General features: G+C 45.0%; 1 protein-coding gene across 1 annotated transcript in view; it reads right to left on the bottom strand.

Annotated features, from left to right (window-relative positions):
* The window catches only part of LOC138259872 (guanine nucleotide-binding protein G(T) subunit gamma-T1-like), a 222614-nt gene that overhangs the window by 139801 nt on the left and 55397 nt on the right, over positions 1 to 27416 (bottom strand). The gene's annotated exons all lie outside the window — the stretch shown is intronic.

The raw sequence follows: 27416 nt of genomic DNA on the forward strand, positions 1-27416 counted from the left end.
GTCCAAAAGCAGAGCATTCGAGAAACAGGGAATAAAAAGAGGAAAGGTGCGTACAATTTGAGTTGTTGTAAAAGCATTCTAAAGCATTTTCCGACATTTCATGGCACTGTAACATGTGTCATTTACTTAACGATAACGATGGGCAAAGGGATCCCTAGCTAAGGCTTTGCTTTCTTGCGTAAGCATATGCGTGAGGTCTTAAGACCAGATCTCACTTCTTGTGATTTTTTTTCCTGTCAGGTCATGGGTTTGTTATGCCACTACGCGTGATTCCCGGTGCGATTTCACACGCCGTGTTATGGCCCGTGATGTCACTTGCATAGTGTCTAACTTGGTCAGTCCCCCCCACTTATTTTCTTTAAGACTTGTGCCATGAATAAGCCTTAGCCCCCAAGAAATAGTGCTTGAGCCCACTATTGGCAACCAAATGGAAAAAATCAGCACATCGTGTCGGAAATGTGATAAAAGGACGATGATGTATTTGGTGTGGAAGAATGAAATGAGTTGCAGACACTAGTGTAACAGAGTCCAAAAGCAGAACATTCCAGAAACAGAGAATAAAAAGAGAAAAGGTGCGTACAATTGGAGATGTTATAAAAGCATTCCAAAGCATTTTCCGGCATTTCATGGCACTGTAAGGGGTGTCATTAACTTAACAATCCATTTATCGACCACAGAAAGAATGGGTGAGCAGGGCGTGTGCAGAATAAAACCTGTTCAACTTAGGAAAACATCCCAGCAGAGAGCATATTACTCACTGTTGCATCCTAAGCAAGCATTAAACTACACACCTCTGTCTCTTTCAGTTTCACTTGTATTGTAAGAAGGGGCATTATTTTGCATGTTGTTTGAGAAAGGATAGCATAATGAAAGATCTGATTTTTTCAACAACTCCTAAATCATTTCTGTGGGACCCTAGTTTGACAAAGGTAAAGAAAACTGGCCACCCTCTGCCTGTAAGACATGGCGAATATGTTGCAGATGGCACTTACAGAGTGACAGAGCCTCTCCATTAAGTGAAAAAGTGCAAGAAGAGGGCTTGCCTTCCCGTTTATTTCTGGATTTGTTAAGGTAGTGTAGAAGAGATATTTCTCCCAGCTAGAGTGAATGGAGGTGTCACCACTCAGTGGGATAACAAAGAGAGAACTCCTGCATAGCAGCAACTAATCATCCTTGGGAGGGGAGAATGAACGCTGCTGTTCAGAAGCAGCGTCTCCCCTGGTGACTCCTCCTTGTCATGCCCTAAGGAGGAGTCCAAGGAGGCGCAGCACATGCTGTGTCAGGTTAGGGTTGTCCATTGTAATTGAGTGTGTGAGAGAGGCCGTCTGATAGTCGTGCTAGGTTGGGGAGGGGCTGCTGCAGCCTGTGAAGATGAGAGAATCAGACATAACCCAGAGCATTTAACGAGCATTTTCAATACAACGAGTCACGCATTTGCTTGAGTTAGTGCTATTACCGTTTTAAACTCCTAACCGGACTTTTCTTGCCACACAAATGAAAAGAAAAAAAAAATGCAGCACGATCGCGCTGCGTTTTTCTTTTCATTTGTGTGACAAGAAAAGTCCGGTTAGGAGTTTACAAAGCTGTCGGTGGGGTGGGGCAATGCAATGCTCTCTTTGCTAAAGTTAGAGTTCCTAGCTTTGTAAATTACTGAGTAAACTTTTCTTGCCACACAGACTGAAAATAAAGAGAGCGAGGGCGAGCTGGCCCTGGAAAAGCCCCCCTCTGATGTTGGTTTATGTTTATAGAGGGAGCTAGTGGGGAGGGGGGACTGAACAAGCACCCACACTGTTGAGGTGAAACAGGCAAATTCCAAAAAGTCCCTTACAGAAGAGATAAACAGGACATAGTGTAATTACACAGTACTTTCTGCTGCTCCCAAAGTGAAAAAAGGTAGGACAAAGAGGCAGAACTGACCACTAGCAAGCAAGGATTTTTGAAGGGCACTGCAACTAACAAATCAAAATGCTGAAACTCACTCTATTGTATACTTTAGTATACAGCAGGCCGAACGCTAACGCTCGACCTAAAAAGGCTGTGTCAAAATGTAATGCCTCTATATCGGTACTATATAACAGCCATACTGCAATGCCCCTGGTGCCAAGCTGTTATAATTACTAATGTCTCCCAAATATCATCAGATTTATCACTCAAATATTATCTTCTCTCGAAACACATGCCTGTAAGTTATGAAAAAATACACATTTTTTTCTAATACACGCTTTTCAATTTAGATATATTAATTCAACCAAGCAAAAGCTTCTAATTTAGTAAGCTGGGCTGCACATAGGAGAGCTACTTAGAAGTAACTTGAGAGCTACCAGTAGCTTATGAGCTACTAGTTGGAGAAACCTTTACTAAAGTCTGTTAAGAATCTTGAGAAAAGTTTCGGAGCATTCTTAAATATAAAATTGCTCCTGCAATTCACAAAAATAGTTAAGTCATTGAACTTGATCTTACTATTTTAAGATTCTTTTATCTTCATGAAATTTGCTAAAATGTGTACCTTTTGGTAATATTCTGTTTGGCAAATGGCTTAACACATCCCACAGGTATAATTATAGTTAATGAAATGTTGTTTTTTCACTATTTTTTTTTAATATCTTTTCTTCTATCAAGCAAAAATATTTTCCATGACATTTCCATTTTTAGTACATCTATCCTATGAAATCTGGGGTGACTGGAATTCCTTCACACTTGGTCCACCAGTTACTTCACACTTAGGCCCTCATTACAAGTTTGGCAGTCCCAGGACCGCCACTATAGGCTGTGGTGGCCATACCGTCAACAGGCTGGTGGAGAACATAGCCAAATAATGACTTTGGCAGTATGCCCTATGGAATTCAGCCAAAGCACCGCCGGCACCACCACTGCGGTCAGACCACCACAGACGACTGAAGGCACCTGCGGGCCGGTCGAGACCATGTTTCCGCCTGACATATTACAAGGCTGCACACCACCAAGATCTCTGCCGCAGTCACACCACCATGGAAACCGTGGCAGAAACAAACTCTGTAAAAGGAGACACCCATCTTCAGGAAGCCATACACGTTCAGAGCCGCCATGGAACCAGAACTAGACCTCATCCCACTGCTCCTGTTCACTGAAAGACTTTGGAATCTTCGCTGCCGCCGATGACAGCAACTGTAAGTACACGCACTTACCTGTTACTGTTGCATCTTGTTAATTTTGTACACTTACACAACATTCCATCGGGAAGGGGGCGAGAGGGCAACACTCACATGTAACTGTACACTGACACGCAAACTCATACAGCCACACAGACAACTGCACATACACAACACACACACTACAGTAGGCACACACACACCACGTCAGAAATACACACTTATGCATGAACACATAGCACAGGCCCAGTCTCACACAATAACACACAAGGTCACAACAATCCCACAACCACACCATGGTCAACACACTGGCAAGCACTCACCATAGACCCTACCCAGGGACACATCACACATACAACACAATCCACAACCAACACAGAACACACACAATAACACAATCAGACAACTTACCAATCGACACACATCACATACACAGCACATCGTATTTGTCATCACATGCACAGAACACGCACACTCACACAAAGCCACACACCACAAGAACAAACACATGTCAACACAAACACCACTCAATAGCATGACAACATGTTTACTACATACACATGCTCATCACACAACACACACCCTATCCCTTAGGGAGAAAAAAGCACTGTACACACTCTTACATAGTGCCCAAACAATACAGGAAGCACAAGCAGCACACACACACACAAATACTGACACACAACCAATGTTAGCCAGGAACAAAATAATTGAAAAGTCAAAGGCCACAGGCCAGCCCATACAGTGTGGTTTGTACACCAAAGGCACATATTGTTGCCCCAAACTTGACTCCTGCCTGCCATGTAACCTCCAGAGGTAAAGGCATTAAGGGGGCAGGCAGGCACCTCAGGGATGATCGGGTGGGGGGTGCAGAGGGGTGGTTTGGGCTTAGGCGGGGGGCTTTGGGATTTGGCTTGGGGGCCTAGATTTAGGAGAGGCCGTGGAGGTGGAAGGGATGGACTTGAAGAGTGGTTTCACCAGGGAGGAGAGGAGTAGAGAAAAGGGCAAATTCAGAAAGGAAAGCTTGTTTTAAACACACGGGGATGGTCATAGCAAAAGGGTTTGGGTGTGGAGGGAGACAGAGTGGTTTTATGAGGTGTAGGTGTGGATGTCTTGGGTGCGTGTTTGTGGGAGGTATGCTTGTGGGTGGTAGGTGTTTGTTGGGTGGGTGAGTGAAGGTGCTTATGTGTTTTGGGCTGAGAGGGGGTGATGGTGCTGGGAGATGTCGTGGTGGGTGCGTGGCTGTCTGTTGGGGTGGTGACTGCAGGTACAGTGGATGTGCTGCATGTAGGACTGTCAACCAGTGCACCGTGAATGCCCTCCAGGAACGCATTACTCTGTTGGACTTCAATTGTCAGTCCCTGGATGGCATTCACAATGGTCGACAGACCCACAGAGATCGACCTCAGGAGGTCAATAACCTCCTCACTGAGGGCAGCAGGACTAACAGGGGCTGGGGCTGACGTGCCTGCTACAAAGGAGAAGCCCACCCTCTTGGGTGAGCGGGCACGGTCAACTGAGTGGGGAGCTACAGGGAGGGCAGTGGAAGAAATGGGGTGGCAGACAGAGAAGGTGCGGGGGTGGTCCCAGATGCATCTGTCACCACCAGGGAGTGTCCACTGGAGGAGGACTCCGAAGATGATGAGGTGGTCACCCTGTGGCACTCCCCTCGCCCTCCAAGCCACTGAGTCTCTTGGTGTCTGTGGCATCATGACTTGAGGTCCCTTGGCCAGCAGCTTCCCCACTCGGCTGTGCCCCATCTCCTTCGCCTACTGATGCTGAAGCTGGAAAACAGGAAGAGGGGTAGGGTCATCACATCCTTTTCAGACACTAACATCACACTGTCCATATCATTCCCATTACATCCAGTTGTACTACACCCCAGGTGGTGACAGGTTAGTGCCAACATCATGTCACAACAAGCTAATAGCTAAACCCCCTACATGACAACAATGGCACATACACACTAAACCACCTATCTCACACCTAGTATACCATCATATCAGTAGAGCTATCACAATAACCATTCCATGATAACCTGACTTGGCAACATGGTTCTGGGGCCAGATGTAGCAAAGGGTTTTTCCTATGCTGTGTCAATGGGAAAATCTGATGAGCGTTGACCTGCACGGATGATACAGACAAGAGGAGAGTCATGTCCACAATCACCCTCCCAAAACAAGAAGGATAAAACAAAAGTTTGTGCAAGTAGCCATACACTTCCTCCAACATCCCCTACTATGTGGAATGACCATCTGCAGACAGGCTATGTGTGAAGTGGAGTTAGGCATACAACATGGATATCCAGTACCAGGTCTTGGCTCGAAATATATAACCAGACCACAAGCATGTCTTCAACATGGTATAAATATACAACTATGTCAAACACCACCTTCATTTATCATGGTATACAGTTTTTCGGTGGGTCAGGGTACATACATATCACACTCCCTACAATGTATCAGATATCAAAACCATCTATGCACATGTGCACATGTCCATCTACCCACACCTATCATCCCAATCCTTTGTTCCCCCATTTTTCATCATCATCATACAATCAACATTTCATACATCAGTATTGCAGTGCACTTACCTGCTCTCCTCTGGTGCACCATAAAGCTGTCCATACTGGGGTAGGACCTCCTTCACAAGCTTGTCCAGCTCATCAGCCGAGAAGGCAGGGGCCCTATCACCTGCAGGTCGTGGCATGATTGCTCCCAGAGGCAGTACACCGCAGCTCAGGTCATGGAGGTCTTGCTGGCAGCAGAGTCAGGAGTCAAGTGAGGCATGAAGCATGAGATGGCAGTCACATCTGCCACGCACAGGACTGTCACCGCCTGCAGATGTCACCAGTGGCCCAAGTCCGCCAAAGGCAGCAATGTGTTCCAAAGACAATGTCCACTGCGGTTGTGACAACATCCACCAGCGGAGTTAGGTCACATATGTTTTGAAAGTTGCGAAACTGACTAAGATTCCTAGTTGTGATGATGTTTTAACTGATGGCTTAATGCAAACATGTAGCAATGCATGTAATATGCACAGAATGTAAAAATGAAGTATCCTGAGTTATGTACATGAAACATTATTGTCAGCAGAGTAATGACAATCTGAACATAGTCTAGGTGTTCCAATTATGTTACACATATTAAGTAAGTTGATGTCACTTTTACAGTCAGTGACATGTTTCTCCATTCAAAGAGAACATGCTAGGGGTAAGGGGGATCTGATTACAGTACTTAGGTAAGTGTTGCCTAGGTATGTACTCAGAACAATTATTTACACTGTTTAATGTGAGATACTGTAGCATTATTAGTTACTTTGGTGTTGTCATACATATGATGCATAGATTGAGTCACACACAAACTTTCTAGTGTTGTCCCACATAATTACCCTGGCATGAGAAGACCACGACAACCTCCAGTGTACCGTCCACTAGCAGACCTGCACACAATGGAGGATCAACATCCAAATATACCGGCTGGATAGGTAGACAATCGTGGATCTCAGTTGTCAATTGGAGCTTGATCTGATGACTGCCATTCGTAATCCCAACTGTATATCTTCCATTGTCCAAGTCATGTCAGTACTACACTTCCTAGGCACTGGGACCTTTCCATATATAGTGGCCCTAACTGCAGGGATGTCTCAGCCGATGTTCCGTCGGGTTTTGAAGGCTGTACTCTCTGCATTGTTGAAACACCCTGACAGCTACATCAGATTTCCCCAACGTGAGGATTTGGCCCATGTAAATGCTGCTTTTTATGCTTTGGGATACATTCCACATGTGGCTGGAGCCATAGATGGCACCCATGTTGCCTTGGTTCCCCTAGGTGCCCATGAACAGGTATATAGGAACAGGAAAAACTTCCACTCCATCAACATCCAAGTGGTTTGTTTGGGTGACCTCTAAATTTCACAAGTTTGTGCTACGTATCCTGGGTCAGTCCATGATTCCTTCATCATGCGGAACAGCAATATCCCAATAATGACATGACTATACACAGGACCTGGTTGGTTGGTAAGTCTTATTTGTAATGTGTGTCTGTACCTTTTATCTGCTAGCATATATGTGGAAGTCCAACATTAATGTTTGGACTGTTATAACCCTACCTTACAGGGGGCTCTGGCTTCCCAAACCATCCTTGGTTGTTGACACCAGTGAGATACCCAACCACGCCAGGTGAAATCAGCTTCAATGAGGCCCACGGAATGACAAGGCATGTCGTGGAGCAGACTTTGGGCTCCTGAAAGCAAGATTTTTCAGCATTGACAAGTCTGGAGGGGCCCTCTTTTACTCACCCAACAAGGTTTGTAAAATTGTTGTTGCCTGCTGCATGCTCCACAATCTCGTCCTGAGACGTCAGATACCATTCATACCAGATGAGGAGTCAGCAGATCCTGTGGGGTTTGTCAAGTGAGGACAAGCATGATGAGGATGAAGCTGAAGACATCAGGGCTGATCACATCAATCAGTACTTCAACTGACTCAATGTATGTGATATTATCAAAGTGATTCAGTGGGGTATTTTTGAGGTTAGGAATGCCAAATAAGGTTCTTAATATGTCCCTCAGATAGGTCATAAGTAGCTCCAAAGCCCATGACTCATATACGCATGTGGATTGTTACTTGGAGCTGTGTACAGGAATGTTATGTGCGTAGTCTGATGATTTCACAATGCACAAAGTAACATATGTACATAAGTCGGCAGTGTGATATATATGTATCAATGATACCTATATCTTATGTGTGTCAATTCCTGATTGCAGACTGACTGTTTGGCTCATCCTCATTTGGCAATATCAGACAGTGTCACAGGCAGATGGGATTTGCAGACTGACATGTGAAGTGAACAAGGTTTACACCAGGTACTGTCTGGCATAAGATTTGTGGTATGTGAGTTCTATGCCCAGATTGTCATGACAGTAGGATGGCAGTGTCCTTTTCCACACTAATGACTGGTATTTATGGTGGGGTCAATGGTCCCCAGTGTGTGCTCATTTGTCTCCAACACATTTCATAATGTGGTATCCAGACTCTCTAACATCCTAAAGGTTTGTGTTGTATGTGAGCTAACTAGTACATAGCTGTCACTGTGGTTCCACTTTGCAGACCAATGTGCATGTGTCTGAAGACTAGGTGAGTGGCAAGCCTACAGATACCTGAACATGGTAAGTGGGAGGTTCCATGACTGGGGGCATTAGAACTGACCTCTGTCTGTTTCATGGGGTATGGTTATTTGGGAACTGTGGTATGGGTACGTGATAAGGCTTTAGCTGATGATACATTGAACCAATCGGTTTGCCTCCGGGGATACTGAAAGACTGACGTGTTCCTAACTTCAGTCTGTGGGTTGGTAGTGTTTGACACCAATGCTGCAATACTGAAGTTAGCAGCAGTACTTCACTATGTGGTCATTGGTATTCTCCAAATAAAGATGTGAAAATGTACAATACAAGTGAGTTGTGTCATGTATATAATACATTGTCAATGCCATATGTATCCTGGTTATACAGTACATGTGTAAGGATCATGACAAATATTTTACATTGGAGAGTAACATTTTGATACATGCCCTGCATACATGACAGTTGTATATAGTTGATAAATCACACTAACACATGAACAGTGGTTAAGCGGTATTTATTGGGGAGTGTCCTCAAAATGAGTGATATGAAACTAAAATAACAGAAACATAACAGTAAAAGGTTCAGCCATGGTGGCTGAATTCATCAGGGTAGCTGCTACACCGTTTGTAAACAAAAGTCCAGAGTCCTTGTAGCATGGGAAATTGAGATAGGTTTCAGAACAGTCAACAGGGTGTGCCATACAAGGGAAATCAATCAGTAGAGAATCACTTCCTGGAAGTGGGTTTGGTCTTGGCATCTGCTCCTCCTGGATGTCTGGGTGGACATCCACCTTTAGGGGGATTCTTCTGCTTCGGGGGGGGGGGGTTGAGGTATTCCCTCCCCCTGGCAAGGCCTCTATTCCACTAGCAGCCACAGATGTAGAAGGGCCTTATGTTTCATTGCTAGTGGAAGAGGCCTGATGTTGGGTACAAAACCTACTCAGTGTGGTAGTCATTTCCCTCAGCACCACAGCAATGGAAGCCAGGATGGCATTTTGGGTCTGCTGCTGCTGCATGGCTTCCTGGTGATTGTCCCACTGCAGCTGTCAGATGTCCCCCATCATGGTCAGTACCTGGCCCATTGTGCCTTGGAAATGTTGGTAGGCTCCGAAGACTTGGGAGATAGTGTCCTGATCAGTTGTGTCCCTTGGAGACCCCATCTTCTGGCCCACACCATCCCTCCCACGTGACCTATCCCCACATACCTGTGCCCCTGGTACAGCGTCCCCACTCAAACTGGTGGCAGGACCATCATTGTTAGGGGTGTCGACAGGAGACTCAGGTACCTGTACTGGGGGGCACACAATGGAAGACACTGTGCTTGGGACACAGGTTTGGGGGGCGAGTGTTTGCCTGTGATGTAGATGTAACAGGGCTGGGACGAGTCAATGTGGGCAGGGTGAGGATCACAGTTGTTGACTGACCAGGTATCCCTGATGAGCTAGATTCATCCTCTGAGTCAAAATATCTAGGAATGTTTTCCTCACTGAGCCCTTTCTCTAGAGGGGTAGTGTCAGTGTCTGGTGCCCTCTCAATGTTGAGAATGGCAAGGTTACCTGGAGGAGAAGTGGAACACACAGTTGATGTAAGTGATGCAACAAGTGATGTTTAACTTTGACAACTAGACATGCTATTTGACATGCACACTCTGCCTTTACTTGATCCCCTGATATGACAATGACAGCTGCTTCTAAATCTGGGTTAGAGCAATGTTGGACCCTGAGATTTGCTATTGCATACACCATGCTCCAGGCTCTTGGAGTTTGTTGGTGTTTAGATGACTACTGATACCCTTATATCTTGTCTGAGTAAACACATGACAATGTACGTTTCCCTCTAGTAAGGTGTGTGGCATCACTAATCCAACTGACAGCTGGACAATGCACAATGGTGACAAAGCTGTCACACAGTATGGGAGTTATCATTTGACATGGGTCTCTGTATGGATGTGCTGCAAGTACATCCAGTTTCCCGTTGAGTCTCCCTCCCTCCAAGTTGAGTATATGGCATTGCTAGGAAGGTTTTCTCAAAGGCCAGTTTGGTAGAGGACACAGAAGTAGCTGTGTTTAGTTTGTAATAGTACTGTTAGTGGCCATAGAATCGCTGTCATTGTCATGGACTGTAAGACACTGGTGCATTCAGGAGGGTTTACAATGATTGTTAGTTTTACATGCAAGACATTTTTAAATGTAGTATACTGTTCTGGTTTTCTTACAGGTGGAACAGTGCCTGCTAAGAGTTGTAGTGCTGTCAGTCCCTAAACTCCACATGCCAAACAAAGACACTGTGGCCCCATGTGAGTTTAGTTGACACATGGCATGCCAGAGAGGGGTATTTAGACATTTGTACACAGTGGTGGTGGGTGGTTTGGGCATTGAGGTGAGGAAAGGTGGTCAGTGAGCATGCAAGACAAAACATTTTGGTGACATAAATGATGTTGTGACTTTCCAGATTCCACTCCCCCAGCTATTCCTGTCAGGCCCTCAGGATGAAGAATGTCCAAGACCTTCTCCTCCCATGATGTGAAAGAAGGGGAAGGAGGTGGAGGTCCACCGCCAGTCTTGCTGACCGCCAGCTGGTATCTGCCAGCCATGAAACGTACCTTCCACCCGAGGTAGTTCCACTTCTTCCTGAGGTCCCCCCTTGTGCGTGGGTAACTGCCTACAGAATTCCCCCGTCGACTATCCTTTGCCACAACTCCATTTTCCTGGCTACTGATGTTTGCTGGACCTGTGCTACAAAAATGTTTGCCTCTACTTTGACACTTTTGTCCACAACGACTTTCAACTCATCATCAATGAAGCATGGATGTTTTGGGGGGGGGCTTTTAGTTTTTAGTAGAGACGCTGAGGTAGTGAGAAATGTGTGGCTAAATTGTTAGTAATGAGGTGTGGTTGCTGTGATGTGTGTGGGTGGCAGTTGTTGAGTATTGGTGGATACAAAATTGTGTGTTGTGTATGTTGTGCAAGTGTGGGATGAGTGCTGACTGAAATGTGTAGGGGTGCCAATTGTTTGTTTTGCTACTTTGTTTTATCTTTTTCTAGTCTCTGGCTGTGAGTGGCATTCTGGTTGCAAATGATTGTGGGTTGTGTAGGGGTGTGTTTTATAGTGCAGTGTGTAGGTGTGTGGATGTGTGTCAGGTGTGGGGTATTCAAACTATCCAATGTGGTATTGTGTTGTGTATGTTGTGCAAGTGTGGGATGAGTGCTGACTGAAATGTGTAGGGGTGCCAATTGTTTGTTTTGCTACTTTGTTTTATCTTTTTCTAGTCTCTGGCTGTGAGTGGCATTCTGGTTGCAAATGATTGTGGGTTGTGTAGGGGTGTGTTTTATAGTGCAGTGTGTAGGTGTGTGGATGTGTGTCAGGTGTGGGGTATTCAAACTATCCAATGTGGTATTGTGTTCTGACTGATGTGACTTTAGACCGTTGTAGTTTGCACAACCAATGGTCTTCCACCATGGAAGAACCGCTCTCGTGATTTGTGGATCATAATTTGATCGGAGGCTTTTTGGCGGGCTGGCGGTCGATCCATTTGCTTTATCCTATTCAATGTTAATCATGCATATTGTGTGTGTCTATTGAGTGACTCCTCTTCTGTCTCACTTTTCAAAAACCTAAAGCTGTCAAAGTTTTTCAGTATAAACTAGGCATTCATGAGCTACCTCCATGATACTTCTTACTCACTCATGCTTACCTTACACATAGATATGACACAAACTACAATCAGTAACACAATAGCTTTAAATATGCATATGTCAATGATGCCAATACAGTTTAATAAAAGTGAAATAAAAAAATGTAAATAACCTACAGTGTTGATTATATCATCCAGTATAATATCCATACTATCTTAAAATTACATATAGACTGTGAATATATAAATAACTAAACAGATAATATGTGACGGTGACATGATAACTGTTATACGGAAAAAGTAACTTATAAATGTACTACAATACAAACATATTGTTTATAATTTTAAAGGATGTTTTATAATATCAATTACATTTTTAAAAAATTTACAGGTGGAATAACTGATGCGACGATGCATAAGTTACACATTTTCTTACTGCTAGTCAAAAACTTAAAAACAAATATGTATATATTTTCAATTATATCATGAAACAGTACAAACTGCAACTTTAGGCATCACAATTTACAAGGCGCAACAAGTGGCTTATATGTGCATGTGTGCACAGTCGCCCTTCGAGCTCTTGCCCTCCCCACTTGGACTCCTAATACCCATTATCCTTATCTATGGTGACTCTCTCATGCATCTTCTATGTACTATTTAATACAGGTGTGAGAAGAGCTGGGCTAATCCCACGATTCCCTTCCAGCATTGAGGCTAGAATTTCCTGCAGCATTCCCGTCCATTCAAAACAATATTCTTCCATTTTATCATCCATTCTAACCTCTCACATTCCTTGTTATACGGCTTGGGCCCATTCTCTCATGTTAGCATTCCACTGCACACCTGTATGGCCCAAAGATAGCCGTCCACTAGCTACCCAGCTGTTTGCCAATAGTAGACCTAATAGTGCAAATCTATAATCAACCCTACTCCCACTAGGACATTATATTAGGTGTAATAAACAATGCCAGACAGTGTTATCTATATAGATACTGGTCACCTCCTGTAGTTGGCGCATGATGGTTTCCCATTAGGGTACCAACTCCATACCCCCCAAGTCAAGTGGAGAAAATCAGCTCCCCCTTCCTCCACCTAGGGCACCTGTCTGACCTGGTCACATAGATTGTATGCAGTCTCGTCTGTAACACCTAAGAGTGATGCAGGTCATAAAAATGTGCCAGCTTAAAACACTCATTACAAGATATCATCCTAACCAGTGTGCAGGCTTTATTCCATTCCCCATCCCCCAGAGGGTCTGTCCCAGCCCTGTCTTGCCATCATCAGGTTCTTGGGCTTATCATATTTGAGTATGCTATATAAGCGAAATACCAATCTCGAAGCAGAACCCATGTTCAGCAGCACCTCCAATACCACGACTGGTCAGGCATTTGTGGAAAGCCAGTCCAAATTTTGCTAGCTGTTTTGGTTAACCTGGGGAATTGCAAAAAATCAACCGGGCCTACCTCAAATGTCTCTTGTTGCTCTGTAAAGGTAATGCACCTCTCCCCTGGGTATATGTCCCCTAATATTTTGTAGCCACCGTCTTTCCATGCAGATACTGACATTTCTTTTGTGGTGTGCAAGAAGGGTTGTAGCCACCACATTGGTAAGTTTCTAGAGGTTGGAGGTTTGTGCAGTATGGACCTAATCGCTAGTTCCTATGTCTGCGACAACCACCTCAACATGTAGAGACCACACACATATAATCCAATCCAACTGTATAAAATGCTTTTTTGATATCAAAGGAGACCATCCCCATCCCCACTTGTGAGTCCCGTACAAAGTGCTTGACATGTATGAACCTATGGATATTTATGAGGGTACATCTATCGGGGAAAACTCCACATTGATCTTTATGCACCAGTTGTTCAATTACTCCCTGTAATCTGTTAGCTAGGAATTTGGAAAAAGAAATCACAGCCACATTAACCACAGAGACTGGGTGGTAGGAGCCGATTTTTTCCAGATATCAATCTGGTTTGGGAAGCATGAATATCAGTGCCTCTCTCACAGTTTGTGGAAGTACTCCCACATACCTAGCTTTATGAAAGACGTTTAGAAATGTATTTGAAAGCACTTCTGCATATGTAGTGTAAAACTCTGTTGGGAGCTATCTGTGCCTGGTAATTTGTGTATTGTCATGTCCTTTATGACCACCAATATTTCCTCTTTAGTAAGAGCCAACTCTAAGTCTTCCATTTTTAATTTCTCTAGCCTCTGTAAGTCTAGTCTACCTAAGAACTCAGCTACTTCAGTAGTATCATAGTTGTCTCATCGCTGATATAGCATCACCAAGTATCTCTGGAGTTCCTAGTCTATTGAGGCTTTTGTCCTGACTGACCTGCCATCACATGCCTCAAAAGACATGATCAAATTCGTCGGTCTTCCTCTCCAGAGAAGCCACGCCAAGAGTCTACCAGGTTTGTCCCCCCACTTTGTGTAGTGGCTGCCTGTACTCTTTCAGGTTGATGCCCACTATCTTACCCTTGAATATATGGTTGTCCTACTCTCTACTTTGATGTTTTGCCAAAGTATCTTCCTGGGCCTGTAATTCCCTCTGTAGATGATGTTTTGATTCTGTACACTTCAGTGAGGCACTCCTCATGCAGGACACTTTTAAGCATGTCCCACTCATTAGCTCGAGTCATAGTGGACCCCCAATTTTGTGCAAAGAGTTGCTCCAGGACCTCCTGTATATCAGCACAAAACGCCCCTGGATTTAGGCACTACGTATGGTAGGTGGGGGTATGACAGCACCAAACGTAGGTAAAGAATACTGGGGCATGGTCAGATAAGAATCCCCCCAAGTATTCGACTGTGATCACTTGTGTGCCCAATACTCTTGCCACAAGTATTCTGTCCAGCCTACTGTGCATGTTCTGTATACTCAAATGGTATGTGAATTCCATCCCTGTCGGACGTAGCACCCTTGATGCATCAAAGCAGTCCACTCCTGTCATTACCTCCTCCAGCACCCCAGTCATGGTCCATTTCGTGTATTGCTTAGGAAGTGACCTATTCATACCTCCATTGAAAATACAATTGAAGTTCCCTGCCCAGAAAATGGGTGTCTCTGTGTGACGTGTGAGTATTTTAAGCACTTTCTGGAAAAAGGATTTCTCAGTGCAGTTGGGGGCATAGATATTTGATTACAATGTATCCCTTCTGTCCTGTATTCATGTGAGTAGCAGATATCCGTCCTCCCTATCTGCCTGCACCTCCCTTAGTCGGAAAGGCACCTGGGGGACAATCCATGTAGCCATCCCCTTCACATACGAGTAGAAAGTGGATGTGTATAGCTCTCCCCTCCATTTTCTGTTTAATTTCTCGGTCTCGGGGTCAGTTAGGTAGGTCTCCTGAAGGAAAGCTATTCCCATCCCAGCGTCTAAGGTAGGCACTGACCCTGCATCATTTTGTGCAGTCACACAGATCTCTAACATTCCAGCTGATAAGCCTGACTTCTCCCGCCACAGGTATTTATGTCTCGCCAGCCACCACTAATAACGTGCCCAACCATGCCATTGTCCATCATCACCCGGCGTCCTAAGTGGGGAACCCAACCTGTCTCCAACTCACTTTCCTCAACCCCTCAGATGCCTGTGTTTGTATTCTGTCTGTGATACAAACTAGCCCTGCAAAAAATAAAAAACGTAAAACCAATTAACAGGTGCAACACCACCCCCTGCCCAAAAATCAAACATTCCATTCTTGAGATGTTACCCCATGTGAGATACTATGAATGCTGTCACTCCCCCTACTCACTGTGGCATCTTTGTTCCTACACGACCTATAACCAACCAACATATAACATGAATTGTAATGTGCGGAGAGTCCCACAATGCTATAAGCCCACCAGTGGTGTAAACCGACTATAAACTTGCAGGTCAGGGCCCACCAAACACCTTATCCCTTCCCAGACCAGGAAAAGGCAGAGGAAGTAAGAAGCAGTTAATACTCAAGAAGAGTATGTATGGCATTACATGATGCTGATCTCACTCCCTTGTAAATGACTCAGAAAATGAGTGCATTGCTGCTCTGAAAGGAGGGATAAGAAGCAAGAGATTCTCTACCCCACCAAGTCCCCCAACCATCAAGTATTGTGAGGGTCAAGGGATACCATCATTACATACACCCCAAAACACAACCCATGCCATATACTAGAATCAATGACAGATTCAGCATGTGCCTGTCTGCATTTGAGTGTCCTCTGCATCAAGGCTCTGAGCCTCTCCCTGGACACCAGCAGCCTGCTGGCTCATTATACTTCGATGCAGGAGACGCTGGCAGAGACCTCCATGCCTCATCGCTGCTGCTCCATGCAGCCGCTGGGCCTGGTGTGCTCGTTCTGGGTCAGCCACCAACCCGCCCAGATGGAGGTCCACCTCATGTATGTCAACATTGTCAATCAAGTCTCACACATCTTCTGGCCAGGTGAAAAAGCAAGACTCACCATTGTGCAGCACACACAGCTTGGCAGGAAAAAGCAACATATATTTAATGTTCATAGATCAAAGTTTCTGTTTGGCAGCCAAGAAACAGCCTCTTAGGGCATGCATCTTGCGGTTATAATCTTGAATATTCTGATAGTGTGGCTCTCATGCTTAGGGTCGCAGTACCTACAGGCCCACTGCATAATATTATCTCTGTCACAATAATTGAGTACTTTTGATATCAGAGCCCTTGGAGGGGGGCCTGGTGCAGGCCGGAAGGCTAGTGCCTCATATGTTTGCTCAGTCATAAAGAAGGCTGATAACTGGGTGGGATCCCTAATGATTTGAAGTCATCATTGCATGAAGGATTCTAGTTTGTCCCCCTCTGGTAATCCTATGAAACATAAATTACATCTTCGAGACCAACCCTCTGAATCCTGCAGGCAGTCATCAAAGTGCTTAATTTTTTTAGTTAATCTGCAGACCATGGCTAGCAACACGTTTACCTCTTTGGAAAAGCCCTCGACCTTTGCGTCCATCTTCAGGAATCTCTGTTACTTTGCGCACATCTGCACTTAACTGACTGACTTCTGTGGACATGGAGTCAAGCTTGCCCTCCAGCGTTTGTTTGGTGGATTCAATGGCTGCAAGCATCTGCAGGCCTGTAGGCTCCGGAGTGACCCCAAAGTCCCCCTTCCTGGACTGTTCAGCATGAGGTGGACAGAGCGTCCCAGTACTTTGGTCCATGCTCATTTCCTCAGTCTTGGGGCACCTGTCTTTGCCCATTTCAGCAGACTAGTCCCCCACCCCACAACTGCAAAGAGAAAGATGAAGTCTAATGAGGGCCTCCCCCTTCACATGGATCAAAGAGAGTGTAGCCAAGTGTCTGAACCAGGATCAAGCGGGAGGAGGGGGATGGTCAACTGGTTTTGCTAACCCCTTGAGGGCCAGTTCCAGCTCCTCATGGCCAAGCACAACCCAGGGCACCTGTGTGGCTCTGTCAGTGTAGATGGTAGCTCCCCAGCAGGTGGTCATCAGAGCTTTACAAGTCTGCACAGCTGGGGGATGGTAGGGGATGAAGAGAGAGTTCAACACCCACACGGCCCATGTTTGCAGCACTATTCGTCTGGGGCCCCACCAGCAGCGCCTTCCCAGGCAACTCCTCAGAGTCCCTGTTCAGGTTCCAGGTGTCTCCCCAGTGGGAGTTGGCTTATTCGCCCTCTAACGGACCCGTATCAGACTATGTGCCACCTCCCCCCCTCAACGTACAGCGGCAATCCCAACACAGCGGTCTGGAGTGTCCTGGGCAGCTAGGATCTTCAGCCCTTCAAGGCTCACGGCTCACTCACCCTCCAAGAGGGCACAAGGCCAGCTCCCCTACGCATTAGGAGGACTACACAGTCGTAGACCACATGGACCTCTTCAGTTTTGCAGCTGCAGAACTAACACTGGGGGTCCCGGCCTCTCCCTCCACCCGGCTCTCACTGGCAGTGCTCTTGCAGATGGCTGTCTCGTGCCTCACCGCTCATCAACCTAACGGCATGGCGGTCACAGAATGTGCAGCCCGTGCATCCAAGGTACCTTTTACCGCGGTCTAGGCAGTCCAGAGTCCTCAAGCACTTGCCACCTTGTCTGTAGCAAAACCTGCGACTGACTGAGGTGACACACGATCAACTACTGCTGCGCTGCTCACCCTGGCATCGCATGGGTCTTCCTATGCAAGCGATATGCCTCTACAGTGGCGGGGCCCTGAATAGGTTCACAGTCATGGCCACAGGAGCACAGCATGGCTCAGGATTACAAACAGTTGATTGTAGCCACTGTTCAAAGCTTGTTAACAGCCAACTTGCTTTTCCACACCCCTACAATTTACTTTAAGACGTCACTTACAGGCTTTGGTGAGTTCCAAACCAATAAAGGAATTTAACAGCTTTTTCACACTTAAGACACTCTTATGTCTGTTCTTAAGTTTAGTAAATCACCTCTATATGTTTGTTAATGTTAAATATATCTTATAATAATAATAATGTATCACATTTAACAAAAATAATAATTTAACTTTTTTTAAAGTTACAATAATAATAATAATTGCATTTAAATATATATAGTTAGGTATACAATGTTGATGGTTTGGTCCACAAAATGTTTGTAGACGAAATTCTGGTATTTACATTATATGTATCTAATGTTTATATTTTGACCTTCATATTTTTCCAGCTATATTTATCCACTGCAATATTTTGTGCTTGAGATTCTGTCATACAACTGATGTGTGCACTTCAAACTTTCTAGGCTGACCTGAGGAATGCTACAAGATTCTCTGTGATTTCTGGGAAACGGTCTTCCATAAGGCGAAAGAGGGTACTGGCATGAACCTCAAATTGGACTGTCCACAAAATGTCCTCAAAAAAGATCCTTGTACTCTTGGAATACCTAGGAGAATATGTGTGATGTTTTCAAATCTTTTTCCATTGCAAAAGTTTGGAGGTCTTGAGCCATCTACGACTTAATTGATGGGAGTCCAGCAGGTTGAACCTTGTCAGGACGAGGTTCCTGTGATAATCCAATCCATGCCTTGAAGAATCTAGAGGTAGGGTTGCTGTTGTAGATGCAACTCATAGACCTCTATCCATGGAATACTAATAACAATTTTTACATTCTCTGGCCACTCTTTAAAACTGAGTGGGGTGTATCTGTTTTTGAGTGCTGTTCTGTAGGCCACCTGACTTGAGAAAAGGGTACAGGATAGGAATAACTGTCATGGCAAATTCAATTTGAATGCTCTGAGGCCTTTCTTATCAGCCTTTTTTGTTAGGGTTGATGAATTCCTCCCAGCTAAGTAGCTCTGATGGGATGGGCATGTTATGCCGATTTTGCTGCATATCCCACCATCTTTTATAGCACTGGTCTAAGATACATGCACAGTCAACTTGCAGAACTACTGTTGGTGTTGACTTTGGTATCTAGAGCAAAGATTTCCAAAATGTCTTCCATGAAGTTACCAGATCAAAGTTTCTCTCTATTGCTGACCATACCTCTGCAACATATGTGATGATCTAACCCATGTTTGCTTTTAGAAATGGATGTTATGAAAAGTCCAACATCTTTCTTTAATGCAGCGTGAAAAACTGTGGATCGCATTTGCAATAACTTCAGCCTTCTCAGTAAAATCCTCCAAGAGTGGTTTCCAGGCAGTGACTGTAGCTAAAGTTATGCTTTGGTATATACGGGTCTGATCACCATTTATACCTCCCACTCTATATTCTATAGTCCATCATGTCTGGGTGAGCTACCAAGCAGAATTATATTTGGGCCACCTGTTGTAATCTTTAAATGCGCCTCGGAGGACTGGGCATTTGTACTAACTCCCCTTTTCAACCAAGCCTTCCTAACCGCTCAAATCCCAGGCGCATGGAGGGGCTCTATTCTGTGCCCCATTTTTAAGAAAGGGGACCTAACAAAGCCAGCTTACTACCTTCTTTTTGCCCTATTAGATCTTGAGGCAAAAGCTTATGCTCGATTACTACTCAACCAGTTAGAGGCCTGGACAATGATATTATTTCAGACAGGCTTCCGTGAAGTAGCATTGACTATAGATAACATCATTACACTAGCCATTCTCAGCCACCGAGCAGGCCTAAGTAAGAAGCTGTCACTGTTCTGCTGCTTTATTGATTACAGCACAGCCTTTGAAAAAGCAGACCGCCCAAAAGTTAACCACGTGGGGCATTCCCTTAAACCTTTTGAAGGCTGTAGTCTCTCTTTACTCAGACACATGGGTTTGCGTAAAAAATGGGCATGCAGCGAAAAGTATTATATAGCAGCAAATCAAGACAAGACCAAAGTAGTGATCTCTGGGTGTCACAAGAACAAGAAATTTCTAACTTGGCACATGGGGCCCACAATTATTAAAACGGCATCCAAACACAATTTGTGGGGGATACGATTCATGGATACCTCCAAACCTTTGGCCCACATTGGCACCCTAAAAAAGAAAGCTGTGGCCATCACCTGTGGCCTTGTCTGCCTCAATTAGAAATGAAAAGGCCATTCTGCCACCTCAATACTCAAAGTCATAAGGGCTACCCTTCTTCCAACTCTACACTGTGGGCACTTGGCCTTCCCTGGAGCTTGCGCACCCAGCCTGGAGCTTGCCTAGTCCTTAGGTTACAAGAAAATATTTAAGTTGCCCAGGTATCTTCATAGCTCTCAAATCCACCTGGTATTCAGCCTGGCAAATGAATCACTAATTTGCCAGTCCGACACCCCAAAAAACTATCTGCAGTTATTGAAGACGCCTGAAAACTCCCTCAAGAGCTGTCTGAAGGACATATTCAAGAGCCCAGGGAACCCATGGTATCGACAACTACAGAGAGCACTTGCTTCAAATTGAAGTCTCAACGTTAACACTGAACTCAATTTCCTTTTTGACTTGTAAAAAGGCAATTAACAGGCATCTGCATTTAATTTCTTACCAGTAAGATATTGTTTCCATAACAACTTCAGACATTTTGCTCTCTCTGTACACATCACACATGGCTGGGAGATCCCAGCCCTAACTCTGAGAGACAATCAAAAGTCGGGTGCGTGGAGACATCATGTATATGCATCTGCTTGGTCTACCAATAACAGATTGTAACACAGCATGGGCTGTCCCAGGCGAAGAGGGGGTATGCAGACTGTGTAACTTCAAACAAAAATCATGGATGCACCTTCGTTCTGCTGCCCCTCCCTTGATGCTGTCAGGAGGTTTTTATTGAAATCAACGTTTCTGAGGAAGAGGGCTCACACCTGCCACAAAGCCTCTTTGATCTGATTCTCTCAAACCTACCTAAGATCATTATCAAGGTGTGCCAAATACATCAACAAACTCAGAGCTCATCTCCAGCTTCGTACCAGGGACTCAAAGCCTATCAACTACACTGAAAGCTTATAACAGATTATGGCTTCCACAAACAAGGAAGTATTTAGCTTCCATGGTATAGGGGCGACTTACTGCGCATAGTACTTTAGATATTTGTCAGACCTCAATTAAGCAGACAGTACACTAGCCACTCTAATTCAATAGCAAAGAGGAGGGGGGGTAGCGGGCACCCTTGGAGAATGCCCCTCTCAACCTCCCAGAGCGTGGGGCATCACCGTCCCGCACATATCTGAGCAGTGTGGCTCGTACACGATATACGCATCCAGGAACAGAATTGGGTCCCCCCGCATTTCAGCAGCATGGTAATACGGCCATCTATCATAGATTCTAAAGCAAGTCCCTCTCTCTCTCTCTCGTCTCTAGGTATACCTCCAATAAATGCTGCATAAGCACTGGTGAAAAGATCTAATAGAACTCGGCAGGGAAACCATCGCAGCCCAGCGCCTTGTCTCCCCGTAGTTGCCCCAGGGTTGCATCCAAGTCCTGTGTTTCTAGGTCTCCAGCAGGTTAACCTCTATGGATACGCCAGCAATTTGTCCCTTCAAGGCCACCCTCAACCTCTGCATGGCCTCCAATAGTGCAGCACGGTAGGGTTCCTCCTGCCGCTCCAGAGAAGCTCTGGTGTGGACTGGTGTTCTCAACGAGTGAGCCTATAAGTGGTTTGAAGGGACGTAGTGTAGTATACTGTGTGATAGTATACCCTTGCTGATAGCGCTGCTGTCTGTCTTTGCCCATCGTAAGTGGATGAAAGATGAGCAACAATAAGTACAATGCCCTCTCCATGCCCAAGGGTAAGTAAAAGTTATTCTGCAGCCCACCACTCCGGTCCGGTGCTTCAGCAAATGGCCCAACGTTACAATTTAAGTCAGGCCAGGGGATCCGGTACACATCTGCTCCACGTTGTTGATAGCATCCGTGTGAGTCCGGACACCAGTATCTCACCCCTGGCAGACCACGGGCTCCCCCAGAAAGCAGCCATGTCAGGCCATCCCCCCACAAGGTTGAGACAGCCACAGCCATACATCCGCAAGGGGTACCCCCACACCATTCACCCGCTAGAGTAGACCTATCAGGGTCTGGTTCGTCCCATCAACAAGGGGGACAAGGCAATCCTGTGGCACCCTGCCACAGCCCCAACAAACCGGGAGCACTTCTGCCCAACTCCCCAAGCACTGCCCCAGTTCGAACTCATGTGCTGCCACAGTTTCCCGGTACCAGACTAGTGCGAATCACTCCCAACCTGCAGCTACAGTTCAGCATGGCCGCCCTCTGGGCCTGGGCACCACCCATCAGATGCCTTTCTCTTTGGGGGAAAAGCTGTCAGTCTTTACTTACTGCTGTTTTCATGGAATGTTGTGGTCAGCTGACCATTTGCTCCAAATATAACCTTTGCAGTTATATCTATGTGTAATTTCTAAACCATATCATCAGGTATGGATTAAATTATGTTTTTCTCCCTTTGATCACAGTTTGTTCTGGTCAATATGATCAAAAGCAGATGAAACATTCAAGAAGGCTATGTAGAGGCATCTGCTTTTGTATATTTTGACACCAAGAGTAAGAGGATGACGGCCTGGTCGAAGGTGGAGAGGTAAGGTCAAACTCTGGCTTGGTTCATGGCCCACAGGCCTTCATCTTCTTCCCACTGCTAGCAGATTATGTTAGTAAAGATCCCGTTTTATGCATCTATTGGACTAGCAGGCTAGTATGAATTTAGATCATATGCCTTGCCCTTCCTATATACCAGCACTATAATGGTATTATGTCTCAAAGCTTCGAAGGTACACATTTTAAAGAAGTGGTAATGAAGTTCTTGTAGGAGTTTCATTCACCACCATCAGGAGGAGGGTAGGCCCATGTGCTTTTTCCATTTATAAGGCCAAAAACTGCCTGGTCTATATACTTATCTGAAAACTAATTTTTTATTTCATGCTCTTCCTGGACAATGGATTCCAGAGGCTCTGGGGCCTTAGTCATCAAGTCAGCAAGTCCACATTGATTTTGATCAGAGATTCTTCCCCACTTCATCTGGAAGACATTCTGGAGATGGTGTGAGCAGGTGGCTTGAGAGATGTTAGACTCTTTCAGAAGATCCACAAGTGACCATCTTTCCGATGTGCTTTGTTTAATTAATCAGTGTTCTGAAAAAGGGCAAACTTCTCAACTCTCATTAATCAATAACGTGAATATCTTATATTTTGGTTAGGAATTTGTAACTGTGATTGTAGCTTCTAGTAGATCAATCCATTGCTCCAAATATATCTGGTCAACACTTTCTCAGTTTAGTTTAATTCTCACTGTAATTTTTGTAGACTTTGCCAAACATGGATATAAGGCTAGCTATTCTCATAGGTCCTCTTTTCTTAGCAGAGTCAGAGGTCTGTGGTCAGGTTTGACTCTTGAGCTACATTTTGCATCACAGAACCGAGCTGAGTAAGCTCAGGAAACTAGTATATAATCAAGGAATAGGGCACTAAGCCACTGCGGAATGAAGGAGAGGATGTTTGCCACTATACTAATGTATGACACCCAAAGATCATGTCTGTTCTAGCCAGAAGATTTCTAGTGCAATTTCTTTGGGGTCTTTTTGTGGGAAAAGTTGGTTAAAGGTCAGGGCTACGAGGATTTATCTGGATTCCATAAGCCTTCCCAATATCTGGGCTTTCAACTCCCCCACCTTAATGACTTGAGATGCTGAGGACAGATTACTTTTTACACAGCTTTCAAGAAGAAGCAAATCTTCAAGTCCCTTTAGCTTGGGGCACTGAGGGTATACATTTGTTATCCTAAGTAATGACTTGTTAAGGAATGAGGATTTACCTTTAAAAATAATAGACAGGAGTTGTATGGCAAAACAGGAAAAGGTTTGTTTAATAAACATTATGGCCAGGAGAGCAGTTACATCACCAGGGTCTGAGGACTCTCTCATAGTACAGTAAAATGAAGTCATTTTACACATTTCTCTGGGGGCAATAAACCCATAAAGCATTCTTTACCTGGTGAAATATGCGAACAGTTGACAAGGAGTTGTAGATGCAACTGCCCAATAGGAAATTAAGGTGGGCCTCGACCCGGTGTGGACACTATGTGGACCAGCGAGTACGTGTCCGGATGCCCTGAGGGGCACGTGGTCACTGAATGTGCTGTGCGTGCTACATGTGACAGATAACTTTATGGTGTTTTTTAACTGCATGTGTCCCTCTGGCCCTTTGTGCTTTACAGGGGCCAATCTCTGGGGACCATTGTAGTGTTACTCTCTATCTGTGGAATCCAGTCTAAGCTTGTGTTTGGCTGTCGGCTAAGTGTTACCTCACCTATGACCTGTCAGTCTTTAACCTTCAGACTTGGGTCGCAGAGCCTGCCTGTCCACATACCTACGTGCTGGGGTTGGCTGAGAGTTCATGACAGGGGAATCCAACAGGGGTGATGCAACTGTATTTGTGTATGAAAATATTTTGTTCGTGTATAAAGGTGTCTTGTTGTGAAGTGCATTGATTAATGAGATATCAACACGAGAAGTTTCAAATCCTGGTAGTTCTTGCAGTTAGACGCCAAGGGCCTGATTCACAAAGGTATTTATGTGTAGTAGAGTTACAAGTGCGGAGTCTCCAGCCTCGGGCGGAATCTCTGCACTGCAGTTCTCAGTATGAGTCCGCACTCATAATTTTACTACATGTAAATATTGTTGTGAATTAGGCCCCAAGTTTCCTGCTGTACAATGATGACACTATCCTCAAAGAGTGTTTTTATTTCTGGATCTGAGGCCATCTTCCCAAAACCGTCTGTGTTTCAGGAGACAGTTTTTGACTGTGGTTGATTTGAGGTCCTAGTCAGCATTGCATTTTGGTTCCTAATCTGGTGGCAGCAGCCGGTAGAATGGAGGCAAGTAGAGATGTTCTGGCAGAACCAAATATGATGTACTTTATACGTAGCTTTCTAAGCGCTGTCCTGTTTGTCATATCTGTTAACTCAGCTCTTCAATTAGAGCTTAGCAAGCTGTCTGCATTTTGCCTGGACAAACAGACAGTGTGCATTCCCGTCAAATCTAAGTCGGTCCTCCTATGTTTGGCTGCACATTCGGATCACTGTTACCTAAATGGAGTTCAGCTACGGGCTTGAAGTCAGTTGGGCTTAAGATGTAGGATGGACTATTTAATTTGATCTTCTTCTGGCAAGCCACAGAGAGGCTTTAGAAGCCAACTTTTTAGCTGTTTCTCGAAGTCTGTGTCTAATCTGTTCACCTCAGTTGGTCTTTCTTATTTAGCCAGCACTGACTCTGTTGTCAATCGGTGGAGCGTTCCATTGGCGTCAGGATAATTCTCATTTGTTCTCCCGAGGCAGCTGATGAATTTATTTTCTGAATAAAGCTCCTGCCTCTTCTCACATATAAAACGTCTCAGGTAATAGCTTCTTTTGGCAGATTCTCTTGAAAAATCTTAAGTCATCTTACATGACAGTCGCTGAGCCCAGTTTAGTTTTCTCGACACCTAGCACAGACCTTTGTTTCTCAAGGAGGTGAATAGCTATGGGTCAGATACTACTGCTACGTTTGTGATGAACAAGTTCCTGCTGTTACATAGTTTCTTCAAATACTCATACTCAGCATTTCCATTTCACTTATCAACAATACCCATCCATCTATGTTGCAAGTCTTTTTTGCCATTCTCCCACTAAATTCTCCCAGCAGAGATTTCAATCTGGACTCTGAATCCAAGCATCAATACTTCTTGAAATTATGGAGAGAAGACTGGGTTGCAGGAGAAGAAAACACACTCAACTGTCAAAGTCAAAGATGTTTTCCTGGTAGTGACAGCTGTCTCTTCTAGATGATCTTTATTAGTTGGCCCCTAAAATTGTTTTATACAAAGAGTCAGACATCTCAAATTGCCTTTTTTTCTCACATCTTCACTCCTGTTTAGACTCTAAATCAGCCATCTAGTGCTTAAACATTTGTTTGTAGAAACCTACAGGTAATTGTAGGAAAGTGTCCCTTTTTGACATGGTCACTCTCACTTTTTGCATGGTACTTGATGCAATTTTGACTGTAAGTGCATAGGGTTACTTTTAACAAGGGCGCCACATCTCTTCCCCCAAAACTGCAATTGTTCCCCAATTGACAATAATGTTGGTCCCCTATAAGTCTGTAGTAAATGGTACCGCTGCTACCTAGGGCCTGGGTACCAAAGAAGGGTCCCCAAGGGATCAGCATGTATTGTGCCACCCTCAGGGACCCCTCACCTAGCATGTGCAAACTGCCATCACAGGCTGCATGTTTTGGTGCAGCCAAAAGTGAAAACACAATATGGCTCACAGCTGTGTTCTATGTCCCCATGTTGTTCCATGTTGCACGCAATATATCAAGACATCGCTACAGCAGGCCTTACAGCCCTAAGGCAGGGTGCATTACATTGCATGTGAGGACTTATCTGCATGAGCAGATATGCCCCTGCTATGTCTTTGTCGATTTTTAGATATAGTGAGTGAACAGGGAAGCCATTTTCAGTACATGCGCTGGACATTGGTCACTACGAGTTCCCCTGCTACATTATGGGTTCACTGAAATTAGGGATGTATGGTATCAAACATCTCATATTAATAAACCCTCAGTGATGCTACTGATGGATTTACTAATACATGCACCCAGAGGGCACCTTAGAGGTACGCCAAGAACCTACCATCTACCAGTGTGGGGACTGACTAGTCTTAGTCAGTCTGCCACCACCAGACACAAGTCTGACATCCTAGGGTGAGAGCCTCTGCTCTCGGGCACTCAACCACAAAGCCTACTCTGGGAGAGATGTTTACACACCCCACCCAACATGATGACCTCCGAACGTGCATTTAAAGGCAGGAGTCTTCAAAGAAGCCCACCACCCTTTCTATGAATATCTGGCTTCATTCACAAGAGAGATGGTGACTCCCTTGCCCCAGGGCCCATTTGACACCTGGACAGGCGTGACATTTAGTATTCAGGGAGGTGTGTCCACCCTCAGGTCAGGCCCACTCCTAGGGTAAGCTGTCTGATGTGGACACATCTTTTAGAAATCTACTATCTAGGTTGGCAGATTTAGGAACTCTAGGACAGGATTATGCCCATTTCCTACAGGAAGTGATCATATAGGGGTGTACTGACCCCCCCACCTCCCTGGGGAAGCGGCCTTCTGGCTACTA

This window comes from Pleurodeles waltl, chromosome 9 (genome assembly GCF_031143425.1).
Source record: "Pleurodeles waltl isolate 20211129_DDA chromosome 9, aPleWal1.hap1.20221129, whole genome shotgun sequence".
Lineage (NCBI taxonomy): Eukaryota > Metazoa > Chordata > Amphibia > Caudata > Salamandridae > Pleurodeles > Pleurodeles waltl.